The sequence below is a fragment of the Tachypleus tridentatus genome, unplaced genomic scaffold, assembly GCF_004210375.1.
Source record: "Tachypleus tridentatus isolate NWPU-2018 unplaced genomic scaffold, ASM421037v1 Hic_cluster_2, whole genome shotgun sequence".
NCBI classification, from domain to species: Eukaryota; Metazoa; Arthropoda; class Merostomata; order Xiphosura; family Limulidae; genus Tachypleus; species Tachypleus tridentatus.
This window is the reverse complement of record NW_027467782.1, coordinates 18,927,632-18,955,277: the sequence shown is the minus strand read 5'-3', so window position 1 is coordinate 18,955,277 and position 27,646 is coordinate 18,927,632. Positions and strand designations below refer to the sequence as shown.

Here is a 27,646-nt window from a genome sequence, read left to right as displayed (position 1 = left end):
GGTTAAATGACTCAGTTCTTCTGCAAGCAGATGCATGTTAACATCACATAAGCAAAGAAATCAAGTTTTACTAATGAAGACAATTAAACTTACAATGAAAAAACATTTTATAACATACAATACGTAAGGCAAGACATGAACTAGTAAATGTTGTTACTAGTATATGGATGCAGGCAGTGTGTATGGGTGAGAAGTTTCACTGATCTCACAGTTCCCACTAAAGTGAATACAAACAAGTTTGATCCATAGTTCACATCCCCACAAAGATAGAATACATTTAACTGCAAGAAATATGAGGTGAAGAACATGTGAACTGCTTGTTCCAAACCTGAAAAGGAGAAGGCTGGGCCCAAATGAGGTTGAAAAGAAGAAAACTACACCAAATGAATGGGTTATTGAGAGGAGTTAAGAATGGATTTCCCCCCACTGTCATGAGGAATCCTCACTCTATTGTAACTTGTAGAATCAGTGAAGTGTGGTCTATGGACTGTGAATGAGTAGAAGCAAACATTATCTAGTTATTCATAGAAAGAAGAGCACAAATTCTCATAGAGTAAAAAAAGAACTGAGGTTTGTCCAAACAAACAGGAAAGTCCTGAAATGGAAAACATGATTTAGAGCAATGAAGTGGACACTGTGTGGAAGAATATTAAATAGTGGATTATGAAGAGAAAATGGTTAAGCACAAAATCAACAATTTTGAAAAATAAAATAATTATATGTTACTAGTAGTAATAATATGCAACTTACAAACAAGCTACACCTAAACATACCGAGTGAAATTACTAATAATGAACTAACAAAGCCATGAAATCTGTCGAGACCACAAAGTATGTAAGATTAATGTACTTGCGAAATGATTAAATGTATCTGGTGATAACACAATTAATAATCAACATCTCATTTATAATTCGTTTAAAATAACTTAGGTAGTAAAGAACATATAAATATCTAACTTACCAAAATCCATACATTAATGACATGAAATACTCAATTCTCCCATGTGTAAATAAGAGTAAAGCCACACAAATGACATCTGAGTCACAACTACCACAGGTATATCAACCAGATTTGAGGTATGGTAAAGTTTATCAACATGTACCAGTCCCCTGGTAGAACTGGTATCAACAGAAACAAAAGTATGAGAAGAACAATCCTCTCCCAAAGCAAACAACTTGGAAGCATGAAAAGTAGTGGAAAACTAAAACTCTTGAAATGGTGTGGAATATGACAGGCTAAAATAAAAAGTGTTAAAAACAAAGAAAAACAGAGTCCAAATGTCTTCTTATTGATTACATTCTTACTTAGAAACATTGTTTTACTGAAAAGAAGAAGAAATCACTGGCTAAACCCATGAATCTAATTTCCTGAGAATTAAAGTCCGTATATAACTTTTAACTAAATTCCTGGGAAATCTTACCAGTAGCATGTTCAGCTAAAAATGGGAATTTCTATCGTCAATACACTGATCATATATTACTGCAGCAGTAATTTGGTTTATCAACATATTAGATACCCAGAGCTCTCATAAATGTGAACAAATGATCTCAATGTAAGGCTCAGGGAAAAGAGGAAAAATACCAAAGACAGGAATTTTGTTTCTTTTGTTGTTGTGGTTTTACTTCTGAAAATATTTTTGACTATTTGAAAGCTGTAGGAATATTCTTCTATGACATCATATGTTTATTCTGGTTTATCAAGTGCAGTAAGTAATAATTAACTGATTGAAATCCAAATTATTTATTAGATAAAAATTCATATTGACCAAAAAATATAGAATTTAAACTTTTTATAATTGAAATAAAAGATATAAACCCTTAACAGAATTAGATTTATCTACATTAATTTTCTAAAAGATACAACTGAAGATGGACATTTAAACTCTTAAAATGCTTCAGTAGTCTAACGCTAATAATGCAAACACAGAAAACCATACAGTTGATTTAAAAAACCTTTAAACTTTACGTTATTAACAGATAATAGATACATAGATAAAAAAATAAACTACATTACCTTCATCTCTCAAGTCTACATAAATACTCTTCTTTTCACTCTTATTTTCAACATCATCGTGGGAAAACTTGCATTTGTCACCTTTCTTACACTGTTCTTACTTATAAAGGATCAGTTCCTGAAATTAAAATAGTTATATCACCTTTCTGCAAGAGATGAATATAACTGAACTGTAGCCATGTTGAGAGTAACAAGATAAAACATTTCAGTGATGTAGTGTGTGATTTACGTTGATTGATTTTGTGTCTTATGTCACAAAGCAGCTTAGCTATCTGCACCAAACATCCAGTAAAAAGGTAAAAATAAAGTAAATGTAGTAAAATACACAAAATGAAATGAAGGTAAAACAAAACATCATTGAAAAACAGAAAAAGTATAAATCCAATGTTGACATCTAGTCTACAATGTTAAGAGAGAAAGCAGAGTAAAAAAAGTTCTAAAGGACTTTCTATAGCAAAATGGTAATGATCATAACCCGCCAGGAAGACTAACAGGTAAGTTCAAGAACCACCGCCAGTCACCTAAAGTTGGTCTTTCCAGTCCTGGTTCTGGGTTATGTGTCATAGCAGCCATTATCAAAATGTAAAATAATACAAGTTTTAAAAGACATTAGCAAAATCGTAATAACGAGTAGCCAAATGTCCAGCAAGAAGGTAAAAGTAAATGTAGTAAAATTTGCAAAAGTAAACAAAGGTAAAAACAAAACAGCAATTAAAACAGAAAACTACATAAAACCAATGTTGACATCCAGTCCACAAAGTTGTAAAGAACTTCTGTAGCAGAATGGTAATGATCATAACCTGCCAGTAAGACTAACTGGCAAGTACCAGAACCACCGTCAGTCACCTGAAGTTGGTCTTTCCAGTCCTGGTTCCGGGTTATGTGTCATTATGGCTAGTTCCAAAGGGTAAAGTAATAAAAGTTTAAAAGACATGCAGCAAAATGAGAATAACTCGCCAGGATGACTAATGGGTAGTTCAAACGGATAGTTAAAACAGCAGCGTTAGTCACCTGAAGTTGGCCTTACCAGTCCTGTGTTAAGTTATTTAATGTTCTGGCCCTTTTCAATGTCAAATTGAACTGGAGAAAATGAAACTGTAAAAGGGAACCACAATTAAAAGGTGAAATGAATAAATATTCAAGACTTAAATGAGATTAAAAAGATTAATGGCCATTAAAAAACTAAAAACTTTATCAAGGTGGACAGTGTCACCATCACCAATAACACTGTCCAATGTTACAGATAAACCCTGGGAAAAAACATGGTTAAAATAGTGCCATCGTTGAGAATCGTAACGATAGCAAGAAAGTAAAATGTGGCTGATAGTGATTTGAGTGTTACACAAACTACACACTGGTGCATCAGTTCCAGATAAAATAAAATGATATGTTAAAAAACTGTGACCAATGCGTAGTCTAGTTAGAACAACTTCCTCCTTCCGAAAGCTAGATGGCCAAAGCCCAATATAGGGTTTTATTTGAAAAGCTTGTTGTCGCGTTGTTCACTCCAAGTAGACTGCCAGCTGGCATGGAGCCGAGCCTTGAATACAAAACCATAGTTCATGTATGGAATAGGCACAGTGGTGATAGTGCCAGAGCAGATAGATTAAGCTGCCCTGTCTGCAAGCTCGTTCCCGTGAATACCAAAATGGCCTGGTATCCAGAAAAACTGGATAGAAGTAGCAGTTAATGAGAAATTGGCCAGTCAGTTTTGAATATCAGCGAGAACAGGGTATGAGGCAACGTGTAGCGATTCCAGGGCCAGTATAGAACTTAGCAAATAAGTATAAATGGTGCAGTTGGAGTACTGCTCAGCTGCAATATGATCCAGGGCAAGAGATATTGCATACAGTTCAGCAGTGAACACAGAAGCTGTAGAAGGGATTCTACACGCAACTACTGAACCACGGCAAACCATAGCAGAGCCCACTGAATTACCTGATTTGGAAGCATCTGAGAATGGGAACGGAATGATTGTTTGAAAAATGTTCATTAAATAAATGACGGTACTTCCAAGCTGGAGTATCTGCCTTTTTCAAATGACTGAAAGAAAGGTAACATTTGGGGGCTGTAATAAGCAATGGTGGGATGGGCTGACCTGTGGAATCTGCAATATTATCCAATTAAGCCAGGATGCGAAGGTCAAATGGAGCAATGGCAGATCATCTGTTCTGAAAAAGTACAGCCCACCGAGGAAGGAAAACACACACCCAGGTGGGATGCTTTGGTAGGGAATGAAGTTTTGAATAATATAGTAAAGATAGTTGCAAATGGCAAAAGTGCAGAGAAGGTTCATGAGATTCAATGTATAAGCTTTGAACTGGAGAGGTGCGGAATGCTCCAGTGCAGAGTCGAAGTCCTTGGTGATGAATGGGGTCTAGCATCTTCAAAGCTGAGGGTCTGGCAGAGCCACAGACCACTGATCCATAGTTGAATTTTGATCGAATAAGAGCACGATATACCTTTAACATAGAACATCGATCTGCTCCCCAACTGGAAGGAGAGAGGACACGGAGGATGTTCAGCAGTTTTGTGCATTTGACCCGTAGCTGCTTTAAGTGTGGTATAAAGGTCAGCTTATGGTCAAAGATAAGCCCCAGGAACTTGGTCTCAGGGACCACTGGCAGCAAAACTTCACCGATATGAAGTACAGGATCAGGGTGAAGTTGTGGAATAAAGTGCAGCAGCATATGTCTGAGATGGAGTGGTGGGCAGCAATTTCCGAGCCTCAGGATAACTAATGTTATGAGTCGTTTTCAAACGCTGCACCTCTTTTTCCTCCAACCATTTTGGGCAAGAACGAAAGAAGGAAGGGTGAGAACCATTGCAGTTGACGCAATTTGGGTCCATGTCACATTCATAGGCATTGTGGTCCTTGCCACCATAACGAGCACATGTCAGGGAACCACAACATGATGTCTTTGAGTGGCCGAACCTCTGACACTGGAAACATGGGAGAGGGTTTGAAATGAATGACCTTACCCTGCAAATTAGATAACCTGCCTTGATGATGGCAGGTGCACGTGATGATGTAAATGTCAAAACAAGGGTATCTGTTGGCAGTGTAACTCCATCTTTGCAAGTGGAGATGCACCTCACTGCAGAAACTCCTTGAGCGGAGAGCCCAGCAAGAATCTCTGACTCGGGGACATTCTTCATATCCTCAACAATAACTCCTCCTGATGAATTCAAGGTAGTATGGGGTGTAACCTCAATAGGTATATCTCCAATTGCCGTTGAATTCAAGAGGAGTTCACTGTGGTGGGATGTGGATGTTTCAACCAATATGTCTCCAGATCGAAGCTTCTTTACTGACTTTGGAGAGCCAGCAAGACCCTCTAGTCCCTTCTGAATTAAAAATGGGGATAATTGCCCTAAAGGTTTTTTCTGAAAGAAAATGTAATATAAGAAAATGAGGTTCATGTGTTACAGATGTAGAAGATAGCTGCTCAAAGTCTTCAAGACGTGGTCGCTTACCTATTGACTGTTTTCTCACTATTTTATTTAAATTTTTCGAAGGAGGATCCATAGGAAAAAAGAAAAATTTTGGTACCCACTGACCCCACCCACCATGGAGCCCTACGAGGGGATGCACTACAAAGTCATGCAAGGACAATGCAGCAATGCCAGAGTTTCATGAGCACTATACCCAAACACCAGCATCAGGCGCAATGTCCACAACACCTGTTGAGAACTACCAACACTGGTACTTTGTTGACTCTAGCCCAAGTGAACCAGCCGATTGACCCAAGGGGGGCCACCCAAAGGCTGCCCGCTGACAGGAATTCAAGGCTAAAGTGGTGTGTTAGGGTTGGACCCCTCAACCACCAGGATCCTCTCCTCCCCTTCACGGGTCACCATGCACGGCAAACACGTGGATGTTTACATCCAAGAGAAGGTAACCAGACAGAACAGAACCTTCCCTGGGAGGTTCCCTCACCACGTACAGGAATCTACACCGAGGGGATGATTTCCATAAAGTAGACTTTTATCTCTTGTTTTTTTCACCTTAAGAATATCAGTGACTTAACTGTTGAAAAACACACAAAAATTATGAAAACTAATTTAATATTAAAGATAGCTATGTACAGTATAAGAATTCATGCTTTCAGTTAATATGTACACAATACTTGCACCACACACTTGTTACATAAGTTGTTTTAATTTTAAAGTTATAAAACAGATAAAATGTACAAACATACATTTTTAAAATGTATAAAAATAACATTCATTAAAGTTACAGTAATATAATAGTTTATGCTTTTTGTTTGGAATGAGTTTTAGCTATGTAAACAATTTCATTGTACTTATAAAGCCAATTATTGTTAGTTAATCACAATTATCTACCTGATTTATGTCTAAGTGTTATAATTGCAGAACTCAGATGCAATAAAACTATTTCTTTTCAACCACTCCAAAAGCAAATATTTAACTCTCACTGATAAAGAATAAATATTTATAATTACAAGTTGTACATTAGTACAATTTTAGTTCCATACCTTAAAAAAATAATGAAAAATAAATATTTTGAACTTTAAATGGGTGAAATTGTAAACCTGATGTTCCACACTTTAGAAATTATTTTATATATGACTAATGCTAAAAAATTCCTAACTTATGTAAGGATTTCAATGTCAGGGAAATGTATCTCTAAAAGTAGAAAGCAAAGAGGTTCCATCTTTAAACACATTTAAGACTACATGTCAAGAGCAATATTAATATGGTAGAATACATCATGATGTATTTCAGTTTCTTTATAATACATAAGGTATAAAAACCATAATAATTCTGGAAAGTATTTTAACTTTTTCTTTAATAACTCAGTTTGAAAGATTCAACTTATGTTATTTGCTATTTCTAAGAAATAAAATCTTAAAAACCTTTATGACCTACTTAGACAGCCAGATCATTGACGTATCCAAAGATTATCTGTATTAATAACACTTATGTAGTAATTCTTAAGTCTTCAGTTAACTATAAAATCCTATGTTTTTTAGTACTATTAAACCTCACATTGACATATTCTCCTGCTCATTTTACACCACTTCAAAACAAGCAAAAGCAATAATGGGGAAAAAAAATCAAAATTTTTGTATTTATATGTTTACAAAAACATGCCATATCAACATGTAGGGAGAGGTTAAGTGATTAACAATATATCATGTATTTCGTGATGACAAGAAACCAACTTGAAGTAAAAATGTATTTCAGAACAACTGTTGCAATCCCCTTCTTTGTTAATCTGAAGATGACCTAAGAAGGTCAAAACATTGTTTTCAGTTTTATTTTGGTATAACCATTTGTCCTGACATACATATCATGTACTTGTTATGTTGAAAGTCATACAACAATGGGAATATACAAATTTCAGAATTTCTTGCTCACACTCTCTATCAAATTACATAGAAATAACTTATGAGAAAGCTTGTCTAATCTAGCATTTGTATTAGGTAAAAATAAAATAATAAACCTTTATACTCCATACACAAATTATACTGCACAACAATTTTTTTTAAATGTTTTGCTTCCTGAAAAGGTTTTGCTGATTGTGACAGGTATCTGGTGGGTATGCACAAATATAGTTTTGGTTTTGCTTCATAACGTAGAAACTTTGAGAAATAGACAGTTAACTGTTTACTGGCAATAACTTATTTAATTGCGTTTATGTTTCTAATACGCTATTAAGTTCAACATAATTAAAAGTGTTTTGCTCCTGATTTTTGTTTGTATTCAATGTCCTGTGCATCACGTTGCAGTGTCCAACAGTAGTCAGCAAGCATTGATGGATTCCAGTTGCCCTGATATTGTTTTCCCATTGTAGCAAAACTGAAGATTTCAATGAAACTGTACGTAATGAGCAAATGTGGACGTGATTTTCGTGATTTGCAGCCAAAAATCTATAAGAAACACCCAACAATGTTTAAGAAGTAAAACTTTGTTGTGCAGTGTTATCTAACATTAACTTCATTCTCCACAAGCAAGGAAAGGTGATAGAAAAAACCTATTTCATAATATAAAGAGTAGTATTTACCTTTCTGTGTTATTACAGATTTGAATGTCAAGTTCAGGTCCACAAATTCCTTCCTACTTGTTGATCTACCTGAGGTAATGTGAGTAGAGTGTGATTACTCTTCTACTACCAACAATTTGTTTGAACCTTTGTATCAATAACTTTAATAAACATGGCTTACTATTTCATTGATTAAGTAAACAAATTATGCATTACAAAGATAATTAGAGTTTTAAAATATTCAAAACATATTATCTAATATATGTTCATTAAAAATAAAGAAAATGTGACAGCTGTTAAGATAAAACTACACTTTATGAATTTGACTTTAATGCAATACTTTCAAGATAACTATATGGAAGTATTATTTTACAAAGCCTTTCATACTGTTTTTCTTCCTACTTTCCTGCAGACAATGTTGATGATAATTATGAAATTACAAAGCATTAAAGACATGTTAAAAGGCCATCACAAAATTTTGCAGTTTCAAACACTGGTAAAAGTTAAGGTAGCCTTGGATACCTGGTTGGACTAATATTTTGAATGCTAATGCACTGTCTTCTCATGAAGTTTATAAGAACTGACCACACCTTTTCAGCATGATATTAAAGTAGTAAAATGAGACAAATAACACCCAGAATTTGCCTTTACCAGACCCAACTTAAATACATCTGATCTATTTAGGATGTGTGTGTGTGTGTGTGTGTGGTGTGCATCACCACTGAATATACCCCAAATCAGTCATTTTCTGACCTCAACAAAGTATTTGGTTATTTCAAAAACAGATTTCATACACTAGCCAAAGAACACTATTAAAAAACAGAAACAAGAAACAGTCTCATCTTTGCCTTACACACCATCTCATGTGCACCAGACAAAACAATATCACCAAACAAGAAGCATCACAATGTAATTGAAAAAACAATTAGTCAACATGACGATAATCCATCATTACTACATGACCTGTGTGAGGAAATTAGTTACTCACACAATCAGCAGAACTTCACAAGTAGCATGGAAATTTCTAAGGCAGACATAAAGAAGACAGCTTTCTGTGCAAGATGTGAACTGCCTCTAAAAAGATTAATTTTTGATTACTGAATATTGAAGATAGCAATAATTGGACACACAAGTTGATTATTTTCATAAAATTAATTGAATACTTTGCATGAAACAAACTGATGTAATCAATTCTCATAGGTATACAATTGTATTTCATTCTGAGTAAGACATTTTGAAATTTAACCATGAATCTTGCAACAATAAGTTATTTTTTGATCTGGCCTTACGCTGAGCAATATAAATCTAAATCAGATAGTCAAAGTGAGACAAACTTTCTCTGGCAAAATTTGTTGCATATTATTGGCATATGAGAAAAATTTTGTATCGTCAGATTTAATTGTATTTCCAGTCATGTTCATAAGATCATCTCGATCTCTTGGAAGTAATGTAGTGCAAAGAATCCTTAATCCTGCCATGCAGAATGCAAGCAATCAACTGCTCTTTTTAAGAGCACTGAAACTTGATGCTTTTCATAGAGCTTCTTGATTTGGAAAGTTTAATGTTGTTGTGGATTCAATACCAAATTGAATCGGCATTGCTCCTGTGCCATGTTGAAACACCACAACAATGTCTTGCTTTTACACTTCAATTCTTGGATTATCTGCATCATTCATTCAGTGTCACAAACTCTATGGGATCCTCAGAAGTACTGCTAGGCATTTCATCTTCATCACTCTCCAGTGGAATAGATGAATCAGTGCTTCCTTTTCTCTTTCTTCATACTTTTAATTTACCTTGCAGCTCTTTCACACCTGCTTTTTGTGCCATTTTGACCTCCAAGTCTGAACCATTGCATCTACACTGTCACTTTGAACTTACAAGCCACTTTCTTCTTTTCCTGTATTAATGTTACTTTATCAATATAGGATCAGTACACTTAATCACTGAATGTTGTAGCATGTTGATATATGTTTTGTAGCCAGCTGGAGATCCAGTTTTCACAAACTGTGTAACAGTTGTTTGTATTTTGGCCAATGAGGTTTTGGTAAAGTCATCAGCCAATAAACAAAATATCCAGATTGACAGCAAAGTACAATTATCTACCCATGTTGTTTTTGGTCTTGTATCTGAATTTGTTTTAACTATTTAATATTATAAAAAATAGTTTTTCATAGTTTAAAACTTTCACATAAAGAGTCACTAAAGCAATTAAGTTAAAAGGAAAAGTACTTGTCCTATTAAGTACTCTTCATGATTTACCAGCTGCTGGAAAAGCCTTTTTTCCTGATTACGATAGAGCCACAATTCAAAGTGATAAGACATGCACTTATTTCACCATTGCCTTTTAAAGTTTAAAAATCGTAAATTTACAATTTATGTTGTCCCGACTTATGAGTTATATACTAATAATTTCATTTTAAAATGTTGTCCAAATCTAATTACATTGAACATAACATTTGTAATAATACTGCAGATACTACTTATAATTAGCATGAACAATTATTATGTAACTAACTCATTTTTGTATTAACACTCACAGACTGGAATTAGGCTTAGCCGCTACGGTAAATTCAAGGTACAATATATTACTTCAACGTACAAATATTGCACTGGTTACAATTTACATAATTCAGTATTTCAGTGCCTATGTATACAACAATAAAATTTAAAATTGTTTTACATTGATATATTTCATTCTTCTGATCAGCTTTCTTTCCTGGTTCGTTTGGTTTTTCTTTGGAGACATCACTTCACTAAAATAAAATTGTAAAAATTGTCAGTCTTCTGAGCAGTTAGCTATCTGTATGTGTTATCAAGCGACCTCTACAGTTTCGAACAAAGAGTACAACCGAATCTGCAAGAAAGTTCTCGTCATATGAAGAAAATAAGAAAGCATACGTATGTTTATATTCTTATCATTGTTAGTGGAACAGAACATTTTGTAATATCAATAGTATTATTAGGTTAAAAGGTGAGAAATAAGACTTGATTGATATCACAATAGTTGTCTCCATATTCTAAGATAAGTAATTAATATGATTTTAATCTGTAATTTTTGATATTGCATTAGTTTTAGAACTAGCGCTCACACCCACGAAATGTGTAAAGCTAAAATTCAATGTCGGATGCTGATCAAACTCAAAACTAGTAGAAGAGGTAGTTGTAAGTTAATTATTGCAAATACAATTTAAAGTTCTTCAAAGTGTGTATGAGACTGGGATAAATGGCTCATTTATTATCTGAGTTCACAATATTTTGTGACACAATAACTTGTAAGTTACTCAAAATTTCGAATATTTGTTGGACATCAGTTTGTTTGTTTAGAATTAAGCACAAAGCTGCACAATGGGCTATCTGTGCTCTGTCCACCAGGGGCATCGAAACCCAGATTTTAGTGGTGTGAGTCTGCAGACATACCGCTGTGCCATTAGGGGCTTGGACGTCAGTATGAGCAATTTTCTAACATCTAAATTGAATTTTATTAGGTGTCAGTTAAGTCCTCAAATGTTACCTAAGAGTATTAATAATAGACGTAATACACTTAGCAGATTAAGTGAAAAATATTAATTCTTAAAGCTTTTGTCTTTGATTGATAATATAGTACCAAAGAAACTGCTGTTGTGGCATATAATACAACTCATTTAGGACATTCATTTGAAGCATTCTTGGAAATTTCATACACATACATATATATTCTTGTGGGATCACTGGCCATTAACAGGGAGCCAAAGGGTCTAATATTACTGAAGATGAAAACATTTTTAAATTGTTCAGTTACTTATTTTGCTTATGCTTGTGATTTTTTGGATAAAATACAAATAATTTTCACAATAAAATGTTATTACGTAAATTTCAAATATTTGCACATTTTATAGAAATGTAATATAAAAACATTTTCACCATTTTAGTGCTAATTTGATAAAAAATACGTATATACTGACTATACTTCATATATGTATATATACAGTCATAAACTATAGCAGTTTATAAAATAATTTTAAAAATATTTTAAGTGTAATATTTTTATCATTTGAGTTATCTATGATTACACAAGATAACATCTACACTCTCACATAATTTTGAAAGGTATTTTTTGAACATTTAATTATTTTCCTATTGTAAATAATATGATATGATGATGGATTTCTAATGAATCTTTGTAGGTAATGGAGCCTTTTTAACAATAAAATATTGTTTTCACTGCATAATGCTCCTGTCTTACTGGTAAATATCAGTTATTCTCTTTGAAATGAAACATCTGTTTTCAATTGCCTAACTTTAAACTTCATACAACTTTTGAACCACTTACTTAATCAAATAAAATTCTGGTTCTTATTCCATAGTATCAACTATTATTTGTATCTTGATAAAATTATTGCAAATATTAACAACAAAGGCACCATATATAAATATACTCTTTAAAAAAAGAAAGGCAAAAGGGATATTTTTGTTATTTTAAAGAGAAATATATGTAATAACGTTACAAGCTCAGAGTATGTGATGTTACACGTGTTAAGGCACTGATTGTCAGACCAAAATGACAATAAAAGTTGTGCACTTTGAAAACGGAGGAAAACATCGGATTTTCGCCAAAACGCATGCGTATCCAATAAATTTGTTTGAGAGATCTGCAAAAACGGCTCGTTTGGGTTGAGAAAATATTTTACATAGAAGAGCGAACGTTTCGACCTTCTTCGGTCATCGTCAGGTTCACAAAGAAAGAGGTAACTGACCGAAAGCTACCTGAGTGTCGGAATGTAGAGGGCGGTATTAGATGTTTGAATATATAATTTATTTATTTTATTATATTAATATAGCACCATCAAAAGGCTATGGAATCGTCACCAACAACATGGATCAACTCGTGACCGTCCACGATCTGGCAGACCTCGTGTGACCACGCCCGCACAGGATCACTACATCCGGTTACGTCACCTTCGGGATAGGACCACCACTGCGACGTCTACTGCTTCAACAGTCCTTTTGCACATTCGAGGGAATCTTACGGCTCAACGATACGTCGACGAGATTCTAAAACCCCATGTGCAACCCATCATGGTGAACTTCAATGACGTTTTTCAACATGACAACGCCCGTCCTCACACATCCCGACTCACGACTGTCTTCTTGAGACACCACAACATCAACGTTCTTCCCTGGCCCTCCAGATCACCACATTTAAGCCCCATCGAACATCTTTGGGACGAGTTGGACCGACGTCTGCGACGGCGACAACCTCAATCGCAGACTCTACCTCAGCTTGCAGCAGCTTTGCAGGCTGAGTGGTCAGCCATTCCACAGGATGTGATTTGTCATCTCATCGCTTCCATGGGCAGGAGATTCCAAACAGTTTTTGATGCTCACGGGGGGCATACTCGTTATTGACGTTGAGTGACGTTAAACTTCAACTAGTGAGCGTGGACTTCGCCTTTGCAGACTTTGGATGTTCAGCAGTGACTGTGCAAAGTTTCACACATGTCACACAGAACTACCCGGAATAAACTTGTTAACAATATGTCTTATATTCTGCCTTTTGCGTTTCTTTTTTTGAAGACTATATGTTTTGAATACCATTAGAAAATAATAGTGGTGTAAAGGTTTAAAATTATTTAAGTATGATTATTTACACACATTGAAAAACCTTCAGTAGTCTAATGTATTTGATTGAGGTGAAAAAAGCTAAAAGAATTAGGAATCGTTTTTTTAGAGAAATTTATAACTTGAAAACAAGAAGGCTATTTTAACATTGATATAAGATTTTGATGTGGGCTACCATTGTATTTAATAGCTTATAAGGCTCACTGGCATACAACAACTACAGTAGTGGTTGGAATACTATTGATGTAAGTAGTTTGTTATTATAACAGTTTTTATAATATGAAGTTTGTGAATGTTAACTTAGAAAAGGTATTCACTCCATAACAACTGTTATACAAGTGTTCATTGTCTGTTCCCTAGTAGGAAAGAGGTTACTGTTTGAATTTATAATGCTAAAGTCAGGGTTTTGATTCCCCTTGGTGGACACAGCAGATAGCCCGTTGTTGCTTTGCTATAACAAAACAAACACATTCTGTCTGATATGTCTAGAATATTATCTACCATCCACTTACCGTATTGTCTGACTGAAATTATATATGAATGAAATCATTAGATCATTAATGCATGTAATAAACCTTTGAAGTCCAAAGTACATGTAGTTTTTAAATTAATTAATGCATTCAGAGGGAGATTTTAACTTTCTAACTTGTTATATTATATTCTTAAAGTTTATTTGTAATTTTTCTCTATTTTTTTTCACACAACTATTTAAAAGTTATTATATTTTATTAGAATATCTCTCCTTTATGATTGAACCTTTTTACATTTATTATTCATGTAAAATAATAACATTTGGTCAATCTAGAATCTCGTAAAGCTGAAAAAATATATATCTGAGACAGCTCATATCATTATGTTTTCATCATCAACTTTGAGGGTTATTTTTAGGAGTCACAAGACGATGAAAAAATTCCGTACATATAAAAAATTTGCTAATGTGTTCATGGGCTATGTAGCAGTGGTAGTGGATTTATCAAGTGGAAGCTGACGTATGCTCTCCATAGAGAGCCATTGTGTGGGTTTTCTGTACATTAAAACACAGCTGGCTACAGTACAATGTTTTATCACATTAGACAGGACTTAGTGTACAAACAGTACTGGTATGTATTTTTTTTCTGGTCATAATCAGCTATGTTTTTTGAGTGGTTGTGATACATGCTTTATTAAATAGTGGGGTTTAACTACATTGCTTTATTAGGTAATTATAGCCTTTAGGTGTTAATTATCATCCCTATCTGGTAAAACATAACAGAAGTGATCATGTTGTATATTTTGTTTTTTAGTGAGGTATGAGTTTAGTGCATTATGTAATCATAGTATTTGATTTTGTCCTGTTGAGATGTTAATCCAGTGTTTTGGTATCATGAAAATTCTAGTCAAAAGTAATAATATCTAGATATTTTCAAACATTTGTTAACTTTTCATACAATCGTTGTCTTCAGTAATTTTTACTCGTGAAAAAATTTAAAGGAACTCAGCATTAACAGTTTTTATACCCCTATAAAAGTGTTTCTTGTGCATAACATCAGGGTCAGAAAAGCAAGAACTTGTTTATCCTTTTAATAATACTAAAATATTAGTGTATAAACATTTGATCATTTTTAGGTTTCGTAATGTCATTAAAACTTTTAATTACTTTTCCATTATTTACAATTTTTACCCTCTTGTAAGTTACAAAAAACAATGTGCTCATTACCTTTGAAGGAGTTTCAAAATGACAGGGTTTATAATTTTGTTGTTTTCTGACAATAATTATATTTGCTTAGGGTGCAAGCTAAGAAGTGATGCATTAAATTAATCCTGATTCTCCTTTAATATGTTTATAAAGAATACTTGATTATGAGTTCCAATAAAATTCCTAGGTTTATCAGCAGCTTTACTTAAAACCTCTAGATACCTACCTTGTAGCTTAATATTGGAAAATGTCACTACCACAGCAGCTTCTTGGATATAAAACATGGAAATTATCAGTCAGGTTTTCAAAGAAATCTATGCAGTCTTGATGACATTCTGTAAATCCTGACATAATGTCATTGGGATTAACTTGTTGCCACTTGCTGGTAATATCAACAGCAGGTTACCACAGAGATGTATTGTTCTTACCATACATACACAGTAAATGCCATTGAAATAATGTGCTTTATGTAATTTCAGATTACTGTACCTATATAAGCAGCTGTTTTATGTTGGACGAAATTCTCCTGCAGGGTTAAGAACCTAAAAGAACAAACCAACATTTATTATTATAGAGTATATATAGCTGCAAATCTACAGTATGACTTAAATGAGTCTTACATATTATAATGATCAAGTCTGATTGTAAGCACTTGTCTGTAATGGCAGATTCATTGCTCTTAACTTTAACCCTCTGTTCCTAGAAACATTTCTTGAGACGTCTCTGAACTAAGTAGTTTAGAAATAGTAGATATTTTATTTTTACCTAAAAACATTGAATGAATTTTTATTTCGTAAAAGTTATAGAAGTTGCTATTTAAGAGATGTTTTCTTGTAGGAAAGACAAATAGAAAGTTCACTAACATAAGTTTCAGTATTAAATGATAAAGATAAAAAACAAACAAACATGCAAATCAGGTACATATTGTAATGATGCTAGGAAAACACTAGGTAAAAAAAATCAATTAAAACAAACAAAATATAGGAGTTTAAGAGTGTTTACAAGAGAATAACTTATTGTTTAATTTTAAAAGTATAATAAAGAGAACAGACTACTAATATTCATCACTGGAAAACTCACTTACCATTTCAAACAATACAATAGTCTTCTTCCACTAGATGGTTCGTGTTTAACCTTCCAGTCCTCTTTACCTCAAAATTAATATCTGTAATGTTAAACATCTTTTTTCTTGATCATTTAATGGGAGTGTGTACAAAGAGAGCATACTCATATCAAGAATTTCAAGTTACATTCTTAGTCCAGTGAATAATGTCACTCCATGACCTTTGTTCACTGACAGCATTGGTCATGAAACATTGGTCAGACTTGCGGGGGTCAATTATCTGTTATAGCCGTTCGGTTACTCCCGAAGGACAAGGCGCTGAGGTCATGGTAGCATTGCAAAACTGGATCAAGTAATAGACAATTTACCGACTTTGTTCGGTGAAGTACTCGTGTAATGTGCGTTCTGATTACTGATTTACAGCATATAATGTTCATTTCACAACGTTCACACAATGTTACATAACAACGTTGATTATTCGCTATGAAGTGACTGCATTTTGACGATTTCATAACAGCGTTATGGTATAACGTGACCAAATCACAACCAAATTGTGGCAACACATGACGTTGCAACTCTCATATATGGGACACTGGACATTACTTGGTTAAGAGGGGAAAACATTTCATTCTGAAATTCATTCCTAATTATGTAACATCAATTTGGCGCCCCACCCCGACGCTGCGCCCGGGGACAGATGTACACCCTTGACCCCCCCCCTTCCCTAGCTACGTCACTGGCGAACGTGTAATCTTTTTAAGCCAAAAATCATGAACGGTAGAACTTTCTATTTAAAACACTAATAAAAAGTATTTTAATTAGTAAAGAAAAATCCTACCAGGAATAATATATTTTTGTGTGATAATCCTCCATATGAAACAAGCATCTCAACGTTACTTGTTTCAGATTACCCTTAGTAACTACAAGTACTTCTCATTACTTTCGCCCGGCATGGCCATGTGGTTCAAGCACTCGACTTGTAATCCAAGGGTCGCGGGTTAAAATCCTGGTCGCACCAAACATGCTCGCTCTTTTAGAAGTGGGTGCGTTTTAACGTAACGGTCAATCCCACTATTCGTTGTTAAAAGAGTAACGCAGGAAATTAGCGGTAGGTACTGATGATCAGCTGTCTTCCACCTACTCTTACATTACTAAATTAGGGACGACAAGCGCAGATAGCCCTCAAATAGCCTCAAGCGAAACAAAAACAAATATTGATTTGAATACTTGGATTTTGTATAATTATAGTATATATGTCGATGTGTTTCTTAGTGAATGCCTGGATTTGGTATGATTATAGTTAATATGTCGATGGATTTGCTATTATTATAGTATTTATGTCGATGTGTTTCTCAGTGAATACATGGATATGGTATGATTATAGTTAATATGTCGATGGATTTGCTATGATTATAGTATTTATGTCGATGTATTTCTTAGTGAATACCTGGATTTGGTATGATTATAGTAAATATGTGGATGGATTTGGTATGATTATAGTATATATGTCGATGTGTTTCTTTATGAATACCTGAATTTATAGGTATGATTATAGTATATATGTCGATGTGTTTCTCAGTTAATACCTGGATATGGTATGATTATAGTAAATATGTGGATGGATTTGGTATGATTATAGTATATATGTCGATGTGTTTCTTTGTGAATACCTGGATTTGGTATGATTATAGTATATATGTCGATGTGTTTCTCAGTTAATACCTGGATATGGTATGATTATAGTAAATATGTGGATGGATTTGGAATGATTATAGTATATATGTCGATGTGTTTCTTTGTGAATACCTGGATTTGGTATGATTATAGTATATATGTCGATGTGTTTCTCAGTTAATACCTGGATATGGTATGATTATAGTAAATATGTGGATGGATTTGGTATGATTATAGTATAAATGTCGGTGTGTTTGGTATGATTATAGTATTTATGTCGATGTGTTTCTTAGTGAATACCTGGATTTGGTATGATTATAGTATATATGTCGATGTGTTTGGTATGATTATAGTATTTATGTCGATATTTTTCTAGTGAATACCTGGATTTGGTACGATTGTAGTATATATGTCGATGTGTTTGGTATGATTATAGTATTTATGTTAATGTGTTTCTCAGTGAATACCTGGATATGGTATGATTATAGTAAATATGTGGATGGATTTGGTATGATTATAGTATATATGTCGATGTGTTTCTCAGTTAATACCTGGATATGGTATGATTATAGTAAATATGTGGATGGATTTGGTATGATTATAGTATATATGTCGATGTGTTTCTTTGTGAATACCTGGATTTGGTATGATTATAGTATATATGTCGATGTGTTTCTTTGTGAATACCTGGATTTGGTATGATTATAGTATATATGTCGATGTGTTTCTCAGTTAATACCTGGATATGGTATGATTATAGTAAATATGTGGATGGATTTGGTATGATTATAGTATAAATGTCGGTGTGTTTGGTATGATTATAGTATTTATGTCGATGTGTTTCTTAGTGAATACCTGGATTTGGTATGATTATAGTATATATGTCGATGTGTTTCTTAGTGAATACCTGGATTTGGTATGATTATAGTATATATGTCGATGTGTTTGGTATGATTATAGTATTTATGTCGATATTTTTCTAAGTGAATACCTGGATTTGGTATGATTATAGTATATATGTCGATGTGTTTGGTATGATTATAGTATTTATGTTAATGTGTTTCTCAGTGAATACCTGGATATGGTACTATTATAGTAAATATGTGGATGGATTTGGTATGATTATAGTATTGATGTCGATGTGTTTCTTACAGAATACCTGGATATGGTATGATTATAATATAGAGGTCAATGTGTTTCTTAGTAAATACCTGGATTTGGTATAGTTACGGTGTTCACGTCAATGTGTTTCTTAGTGAATACCTGGATTTGGTATACATATGTTGATGTGTTTCTTAATGAATACCTGGATTTGGTATAATTATGTTGATGTGTTTCTTAATGAATACCTGGATTTGGTATAATTATGTTGATGTGTTTCCTAATGAATACCTGGATTTCGTATAATTATGTTGATGTGTTTCTTAATGAATATCTGGATTTGGTATGATTATAGTATATATGTCGATGTGTTTCTTAGTGAATCGTTTCGGTAATCCAATTAGGTATTTGCTTATGTATTTCACATAATAATTGCAGGATGACAAAAGTGAAGTTATTTATTTCTAAAATTTTAATGTATTTGTTTGTTTGACATTATATCTTTTTTTATGAAGTGTCCATTATTACTATTTTTTTGCATCGATGTTTTTTTTAAAAAAGAAATTGAAAATTGGGGTTTCGTCTTATATCTTTATAGAATTGCTTTGTTCTTCTTTAGTAAATGTAAGACTCAATATCTTGGTATAATAATTTTTAGCCATCAAAATACTTTGATTTCACGAATTAGCCGTCCCTAATTAAGCACTGTAAGACTAGAGGGAAGACAACTAGTCATCACCACCCACCGCCAATTCTTGGGCTACTCTTTTACCAACAAATAGTGGGATTGAAAGTAACATTATAACGCCTCTACGGCTGAAAGGGCGAGCATGTTTGGCGCGATGGGGATGCGAACCCGCGATCCTTGGATTACGAGTCGCACGCCTTAACGCATTTGGCCATGCCGGGCCTAAAATAATTAAACATGCCATTATTGATTCATTTTTCTAATTACTTGTCATTTGCTACCCAGTGGCTCAGCGGAATGTTTGTGGACTTACAACGCTAAAATTCGGCTCTCAATAGCCGTGGTGGGCTGAGCCTAGATAACCTATTGTGTAGCTTTGTGCTTAATTCAAAACAACAACAACAACAAACTTGTCATTTAGGTTTTATTGCATATAACGTAACTACTTTTTATTTGAATTAATTTTGGAAAAATTAATAAAAAATAAAATGGTTGCAAGAGTTATGAAAAATGTGTTAAAAAGTGGATTACTTAAACATTTGTTAATTTTAGAAAGTATATTCATTTTTCTTTTCGTTTTTGTAAAGTGTCGCTTGTTCCTAGCTGAATTTGATTGGTTACATCACATTGTTCTATTCTGAGATATTGAATTGCGATTGCTTAGCAAAATAGAACGTTTTTAACCGTTGTGGAAGAATCATTTAAACGTATGTACTCTTAGTTATCTATAACAACATAAATTCGAGAAATTCAGAAAACTCTTGGTAATATCAAAAGCTTTACCATCCTTTTTACGTTTTTGAAAATCCAGAACTTTTATTTAGTTTTGTGTTTTTAATTTAGTGATTTATTGAGTTTTAAGTTTACGCTCTTCCAAACATTAGGCTTAAGATGGCTAATGTGATTAGAAAAAGCTAAAGAAATGGACTACAAAGGTTCCATCAAAATTGTAATGTAAGTATGTATGATTCACATTATTATGTTTGATTTATATTAATTTGAAAAAAGTAGGCTACTATGTTTAACCAACACATTTTTCCTTTAACTATAATGGTATGAATTAACAGTGAATTTTTATTATGCATAAAAAGCGCTTCGTACGTCATAAATGATGCATCAAACAATCAAACTGCTTTCTGGAACAAGTTCTCATTATGCGGTGAGTTACAGCTACTACTCTGTAGGTAGGAATTTTATACCAACTGCAGAACTTCGTGCTTATCGTGTATGAATTAGCTTATCATTTATCCATGAAAAAAAAAAATTTAGTCTGGTGCTGCAAAGGAGAATGTGTTGAATCAAAAGCAAGGAATCAAACGAAAGTACAAAAACAAATACATCGAATACGGTTTTATCGCTTTGGAATCGGAACATTCTCAATTACCATTCTGCCTACTCTCAATGCAGCTTTATCGAACGAGGCGCTTGTTCCTAGCAAAGTGAAGAGACACTTGGAAACAAAACATTCAGCTGTGAAGGATAGACCAAAAGATTTATATGCAAAAACGGCTCGTTTGGGTTGAGAAAATATTTTACATAGAAGAGCGAACAACGTTTCGACCTTCTTCGGTCATCGTCAGGTTCACAAAGAAAGAGGTAACTGACCGGAAGCTGACCACATGTTTGAAAGGGGGTTGTGTAACTGTGTGTCGAAATGTAGAGGGCGGTATTAGATGTTTGAATATATAATTTTATTTATTTTATTATATTAATATAGGTATAAAGGCGTTCCTTTATATTGGTTTATTTTGGGTTTAAGTTGTTGTATAAGTAAGGCTTCTTTAATTTTGCGTTTGTTTATGTTTGTTTCTTTATTTAGTATTTGAGTGTTTTCTATGGTTATGTTGTGTTTATTTGACTTGCAGTGTTCGAAAACGTGTGAAGGTGACTTTTTATGTTCTTTGAATCTGGTTTCCATTTTTCTACTTGTTTCTCCAATATAGAAGTCGTGGCAGTTATCACATTGTATTTTATAAATAATGTTGGTGTTGTGTTTGTCAGTGTAGTTTTACATAGTATAGACCTCAGTTTTGTGCCTGGTTTTGAATAAATTTGGTATTAACTGGAATGTCATATTTTGTTACTAATTTTGCCAAATGTTGGTTATTTGTTTGCTGATGTCAGGAATATATGGTATACAGCAGTATATGGTTTCGTGGTTTTTTGATTCGTGAGCTGTATTTACTTTAGTTGGTGGTTGATTTTGCTTTTTTTGTCTAGGTGTGTGCGTATTATGTTTTCTACGGTTTGTGGAGGAAACTTATTGATGTTGATGAAGTATTGTTTTATTTTGTCTAATTCATCGTTAATTTTATCTGGTGAGCATAGTTTTATGGCTGTGTTTATTTGGTTTCTTAGTATGCTGAGTTTTTGTTTTGTTTCATGTGCTGAGTCCCAAGGAATGTATAGTCCAGTATGGGTGATTTTTCGGTGGATTTCTGTTTTGAATTGTGTGTCAGTTCTTGTAATTTTGAGGTTAAGAAATGATATTTGATTGCTTTCTTCCTGTTCACATGTGAAGTTAATGTTGGGATGTATAGAGTTAATGTGATTGAAAAAATTAAGTATGTGTTCTGTAGATTTGAATCCTGCAACCGTGTCATCTACATATCTGTACCAGTATAGTGGTGGATGTAATGCTGTGTTAATTGCTTGTGTTTCAACTTGTGTCATAAAAAATATTGGCTAGAACTGGTGATACTGGGTTGCACTTCGAGAATCTCGCGGTTCAACAACATGAGCGATCAAGGAAGCTTGTGAAATAGATGAAGCTGTTCGAAAAAGGATTGATTGCAAGTTATAAGGTTTTTCAGTTGTTTGCAAAACGCAAGAAAGCGCATACGGAGGCCAAATCAGTCATTGTGCCAGCATTAGCAATCATTGTTGAAACTATGCTTGGAACGGATGCTGCCAAAAAGGTTAAGTAAGTTCCACTGTCCAGTGACACAATTTCACTCAGAATTGAAGACTTATCGTTGGATTTGAAGGATCAAGTTTGCGAACACTTGGAAGCACCTGAAGATGAATTGTCTCTGCTCTGGTCTCTTGAAGTTGATGAATCTTCTGACGTTAGTGGAAAATCTCAAGTTCTGACTTTTGTTCGATTCATAAAAGATGGAAAATGGTAAACGAATACTAATTTTGCAAAGATTTAAAAAGTACAGGAAAGGCCAAGACATTTTCGAGTTGGTGAATGAAAACATTTTGCTCTTCAAATTACATTGGAATAACTGTGTCAGCGTTTTCACCGATGGCTGTTCTTCAATGTAAGGTAAAAAAAAGGATTCGTCATTCTGGTGCGCCAACAAAATCCAAACATTAGGATTGTTCACTGCATGATTCACAGAGAGGTGCTTCCCTCCAAATCTTTACTGAAAGATTTGCAGTCTGTTATGAATCAAGTTATTCAAGTAGTAAATTTCATCAAGTCTCGGCCACTTTAGTCTCGACTTTTCTCTCTTCTCTGTGAGGCGATGGATTCAGACTACAAAAGCTTTGTTTTTTGTTTGTTTTGGAATTTCGCACAAAGCTACTCGAGGGCTATCTGTGCTAGCCGTCCCTAACTTAGCAGTGTAAGACTAGAGGGAAGGCAGCTAGTCATCACCACCCACCTCTAACTCTTGGGCTACTCTTTTACCAACGAAAAGTGGGATTGACCGTCCCATTATAACGCCCCCACGGCTGAATAAGCGAGCATGTTTAGCGGGACTCGGATGCAAACCCGCGACCCTCAGATTACGAGACCTAACTGATTCTGAAGTCTGGGGACCAAGCAGACCTAAGAGCCTTACACCTTATTGGACAGAGTGGCAGAATCCACTAATGATTAGCTAAGCACCACCTTTGTACCAGTGGTGCAGACATGGCAGTCAGCTTCCAAAACATTGTTATCAAGAAAGATGAATGGTAGGCCCTTCAGTATCAAGAACCCTCTCCCTAAGTGTCTTATCATAATGTGTCTATAAACAATGAGCTACAAGTAGTGTACGTGCATTGGTCTGTGCAAAATATCACTATATCTCTAAGCCAGAGAAGCTCTGTGAGAGTTGAGGTTGTCCTAAAGGACAGCTGAATGTTGGGTGGCAGAGAAACACGTCTTCCAGAACTCAGTACCACAAATAACAAATACAACACCTTTGGAATCATTGTTGCTAGTAGCCAACAAACTGTGAAGATCTTATTGTCAGTAGTGTCATCAATAACAACAGAGAGATAAACAAAGGGATCACTGGACTACTGGCAGTGTTAAATATGAGGCCAGTGACCAAGAGGTTCTGAAGATTGCATCAGTTGCAGATGATGGCTGACTTGTAAATGAAACCATCAACATTCATTGCCATAGTCCTGACAGTGATGCAAGTTCAATTTTTTAAAGTATGCACATCAGGAAATATCCACAAAAACTTGGACCATGTATAACTGCAAATATCTACTGCAGTAACACTACCAGCTGCTGACAGAGCTGGCTTAAGCCAGCCAAACTTTAGACTGAGCTAGAGAAATAATAAGAGACACCATAGCAGCCAAGTGGTGATCCACTGCCACTATAGAGGGTGTGATGTTGGATATGAAGTGTGAGTGATGAAAGCTAGACCTCATTTCTGCTGCTTAGGTTAGTATAAATTTTCCCCATGTGCAGGAGGTGGACAAAAAAAGTTGCCTTTTAATTTGTTATATCTTTTGTTAGATAACAGAAAAATATCTAAAACATACGTTTTTAGAACACACTTGATGAGATCTGTTCAAATATGATCTTAAATCCTAATTTTAACAATTGTAGGCAACTAGGAATAAGAATATCTAAGAAACTGTAGCAGGGAGCACATCACTTCTTATGATAAAATGTCACAAAATCATAAAAGTTCAGGTATTTACAAAAGCCATGTAAAATTACGATTTGATATCATATTTGATAAAATAGCACATTCTAAAACATAGTTTTACAAATTTTTCTATTATTTATTAAAAGACATAAAAAATTAACATTTTAAAAGGGGCAACTTCTTTTGTTCACTCCCTGTATGTGTGTATATATATATATATTTAATTGAGTGATATATAAGCATCGTGGTATTTTCTCTTTTATTATTTGCTTTTTCTCTTCTGATATATTGTTTTTTTGGTATTTAAGAATGAGTAATTGATTAAAGTATAAATAATTTGCAGTGGCTGGCTAGTGGGTTTGATTTATTTGGTTTTATAATGTAAACATACCAATTTCAGTACATATGTCCCTACATTTTTTTATTATAATCATTATGTTAGTACTGAATTTCTTCAAAAGATTAATTTGTTTAGTATGTATTATTAAGTGTTATTTTATATATACTTTTAAATTTTTTTAGAAGTAATTTTATTTAATGCATAAAGGCTTAATTTTGATCTAATGCTGATTTGTTCTTCATTTGTCATAGAGCAAAAGAAGTTATTAATTTATCTATCTTTAGTTCATCTAAAGAATAGCTTCCTCTTATGTCATGAGTTGTTATTCAAGGGTTATTTTGCATTTCATTGTTTGCAGTTTTATGTATTATTCTTAAACATTATTTTTCATTGTAACTATACATTAAATGTATATTATTTAAATCATTTTTGTATTGAGATTGAAATTTGTATTTTCTGCTATGTTAAAATTTATTTTGTATAATCATTATGGAAGGGTTTTCTTTATTGCATTTCTTTGTTAAAAGTTTCTGAAGTGTTCATTATAGGGTTTATATAGTTGTTCTGTACTTTGGTGGTAAATTTCTGTGTTGTAAGGCGTGTTAATAAAATTATGATATTGAATTCTTTTTATGGAGAATTTTTAAAATTAGGATGCTGTATCGAGTTCTTTGTCTAAGGGTTGTGCTGTCTTTGTCATAAGTGTTCACAAGAATGGTAAAAACTTAACACACTGTGTAACCATGGTTCAACTTTGAATTTTATTTTTTTGAAAGTTAAAATTATCTACTAGTTTGAAGACAAGCCTGAATTAGGGGAGAGAGAAAAATATTGTGTGTACAAATAAATACATGTAATTTAAAAACAACAAGGAATATGCCAGTATGTTGAGACTGTCCTATCCACTGTACTAAACCCTAAACTAATAACAAAACACTCAAAGCCATCCCTTATTATTCAGATATGTAATGTGTCTTCCCTTCAGCTTCCTCAGATTAACTGCATGTACTACATCTGAAAGCAATCCTTTGAGGGGTCAGCTACCCTGTTAGAAAAAAATAAAGTTGTCTTAATTAAAGACAACTGTTACGTTTATAATTTCCCTTAACAGTCTTAAACACCTCAATCAGTATTTGACATAGTATGTTTTTGAATTTATAATTTGTTCTGTGTGTGTGTGTATGTGTGTATGTAATTTGATGTTGTTTAAGTTATCTTTCTCCTTACCATTGTATTGAGCTTACACCTATTCTGCTCATGGTGTAATGGGCCTCTTGATGAATCTGATGTTGCCTGTAAAGTGAGAAATATTGAGTTTAAACAGTCTGGTAGATAGTTTAAGCTCAATAAAATGATGATACTTATTTTTGTAGAAGAGACTGTTTATTGTTCCTTGGGCAAGTATACACACGCAATGTTTGTGTTAGTGAATTAATAAGGATTGTTTGTTTGTAGGTATTTTGAACCCAGTCTTTTTCTTTCATGAACTCAGTTACTAAGAGATTCTGTACTACTTCATTATATAAATATCTCATAGAATTTTCTATTATTAAGTTTCTGTATCCAATTTTTCTGATACCAATGCAGCTCTACTTGCACATAGTATATTATTAAAGATTCCACATAACTCACTGCATTAGCCTAAATTAGACTCTGATAAAGATCTTATTATTAAGTACTGTATGGAAATCAGATCTAATCAGTTGAAAGTTGTAAATAACTATTTATACTGATTGATTAATTAAATCTTAATTGTAAGTGTAACTCAAGATCGTTTATACAACTTCATAACTGGCTATTATTTCCAAGTCTCTTTTTTTACATTGAAATTTGCACTTTTCTCTTTTCATTTTAGGTAATATATTAAGTTTCTTTACAGATGACCTAACTACAATTATGGCTGTTTTGTTTGTTGTTATTTTCAGGAAGTTCAAGTGTCTGTCATAGGTTCTATTTCTTCACATGAGAAAAGTACAGCGTTTACTCAAAGACTCTGCAGTGACTTGTCTGATAATCAAAAGTTTAAAACCATAAAACAAAGGGTATGTATTATCTATACCTGTGTATATATTTATATGTATTTGATATTTACATATAAAGCAGAGTTAGGCTGTCAATAAAATATTCAGTTCCAGACCACATAGAAGACTGAATATTGTTTGTGAGTTTGTAAAATTTTCGTATACAAATAATTATTTGTATTCACTATTTGTAATCATCATTATTTTAAATTGTATTGTTTTTTTGTATATAAATGTATATTTGTGTAAACAAAGAAAATTGTGTGTATGTCTTGTTGGCAAGTATCATAAATTTGATACATATTAATATTTATTTAAGTTCTAAATTAAAATGTCCAGGATATTTTTGAAATCATAATCTGTAACACACATAACATAATAAATCAGAGACTTCTCCAAGATAAATTATAATATCTAACAGGAGATCTCCAACGATTGGACTGTAACAAACAAGGAATAAGTGTTATATTAACAAGAATTCTTTCTTGTTCTTTCTGTGACAAGTGACACACATTAACATGACTGTCTCTTGTTCTTTGTAACAAATGTTACATAAACACGAGTTTCTCTTGTTCTTTGTAACATAGTGTTACATTAACGAGAGTGTCTCTTGTTCTTTGTAACAAGTGTTACATAA

At 33.5% G+C, this 27,646-nt stretch overlaps 2 long non-coding RNA genes across 10 annotated transcripts in view; both read right to left on the bottom strand.

Annotated features, from left to right (window-relative positions):
* LOC143242919 (uncharacterized) overlaps positions 1-26,551 on the bottom strand; it is a 35,242-nt gene extending 8,691 nt beyond the window's left edge. Inside the window, exons 1-6 of one of the 9 annotated variants that reach the window (XR_013023453.1) lie at positions 26,216-26,551; positions 16,384-16,464; positions 15,789-15,841; positions 10,707-10,880; positions 8,045-8,113; positions 2,014-2,131 (exon numbers count right to left, since the gene is read on the bottom strand). This is a non-coding gene — a long non-coding RNA (uncharacterized LOC143242919). The other 8 variants (XR_013023454.1, XR_013023460.1, XR_013023452.1 and 5 more) reach the window with 8 other exon arrangements.
* The window catches only part of LOC143242918 (uncharacterized), an 81,154-nt gene that overhangs the window by 33,965 nt on the left and 19,543 nt on the right, over positions 1-27,646 (bottom strand). The window lies entirely within an intron of this gene.